Raw genomic sequence first — 2,071 nt, forward strand, 5'->3', positions numbered from 1 at the left:
GACCGGACAATCTAGTGAGATCCTTTTTTCTATGTCATTGCAGGATGAAGATCACCAAAACTTTATTTAAAGTCAACATTTCATATATAACAAATATATGAACGTATAATCCATAATACAAATACCTTATCAATTTCCAAAGCCAATCACTCGACTCTATGTATATCATATTTAACCAAATAGGTTAGCATCTGCCAATTTTCACGTAATACCACTTTAAACCTTTATAATCAAATAACAAGGTTTATTCACAGCTTCAGGCCATAAGCCAATTATCTTTTCCCTCAATGACATCCACACTACGATTTCCAATAAGAACCATGATCCTAAATCTTTAAATCACAAAGAAATAAGAATTTAAGGTCATCATAATCTTAAGGGATATAATAGTAAGAGTTATTTCACATAACACACACATACAAATGCCACCCTTATATCCAAAGATACACCTCTCCTTGATATGCCACCCTTATCCCATGATACACCTCTTCTTGATATGCCACCCTTATCCCATGGTACATCTCTACTTGATATGCCACCCTTATTTCCTCATCAAATCTTTACAAAATATTTCCAATTAGGACAGACCGAAGTCACAAACGTCCTAATGAAATATTATCCATGTTTTATCTAAAAACAGTTCAAAAACCATTTTTATAAAAATTCTCATTCTTTATAATATTAAAAGAATGTCATGATAATAATTCATCTAATCAAAATGTCTTTAGTCAAAACACAAATTCGATCAACTTTAAAATTTAGTCAACACCTTGACTTGGCTGGACTTCATCTCCGGTCAAGCCCTGGTCGGATTACAAATCCAGTCAACTCAACAAAGATCAACCCTTGGCCGGATTATATATCCGGACAACATATAAAGATGAACTCGGTCAAGCTTTGTCCGGTTTATCTCTAAGCCGGGCAACATATCATTCGGATTATATCAAATCCGGATGGCCTTTAATCGTATTCCAACTTCTCTGTTTAAAACATTTATCCGGTTTACAAAGTTAAAATCTCACCAACATACTAATCCGATCACCACTATAACCGGTTTTCCTCTAAATTGGACAAGCACGTGTCCGATTAAAAACTAATCTGGATAACACGTGTCTGATTTATTAACATACTCCGGACATCACTGTCCGATTTAAAGCCAAGTCCGGGTGATAGTTCTTAGCACATTTCAGTATTCAAACCATGAGAAATTACTTTTCAAAATGAAATAAGATGAATAAAGTTACTCACCTTATGCAATTCTTTTGAAACCAACTTCAAGAATCCAGTCAATAAGCAATCCGGACAATACTTCTCTCAAATGTCACTCCAATTTCCCAAGGAAGCAGAAACTTCATTTTGAAGCCTACCTTCCTTATTTATACCTTTCTAAAAATAGTAAGGTGGCTCTAAAGACCCTTACATGCATGCCCATGCACCCATGTATGCAAACTCACATACCATGCATGACCCATCTTTATGTATATAACATATTTTAGTCATGTATTTTCACATTAGGCATACATATTTACGTATAAAATTCACATATTCGCATGATCAAATATAATAATTTATCATGCTTTCATGTAATCATATAACAAATAATCACGTATTAATTACCCCGTGATAACCAATACTCGGTTACCACAGAAATGCCTCAAAAGGATTTAGTATTTCTTGCAACATAAATTCTAGCTTATTTGTCCTCAACCCACTTCAATAGTCATTAACATGGGCTTCAAAGTCATAAAAATCTACGTTAGATTAATATTAATGTTGATTCTCTCCAATTGTGTTTGGAATGATTCTCTCCTTTTTCTGCGGTGAAGTTTTCATTTATATGACCCTTAGATGTTTTTGTATGTTGGCATGATCATATTTGATAGTTACTAGAAGCGTACTCACGCAATGCAGCGAGATACATTGTGATTTTAATATTTTATTTTATTCTTTATCTTAGCTGATGTTATAATATGGCTTTATGTGATTTTGAGAAAACGATGCTGTATTTATTTTTGAATAAAATATATGTTTGAAGATATCATAAAAATTTGACAAAAATATATCGATATTA

The sequence above is a fragment of the Cynara cardunculus genome, assembly GCF_001531365.2.
Source record: "Cynara cardunculus var. scolymus isolate 2C chromosome LG 10, CcrdV1, whole genome shotgun sequence".
NCBI classification, from domain to species: Eukaryota; Viridiplantae; Streptophyta; class Magnoliopsida; order Asterales; family Asteraceae; genus Cynara; species Cynara cardunculus.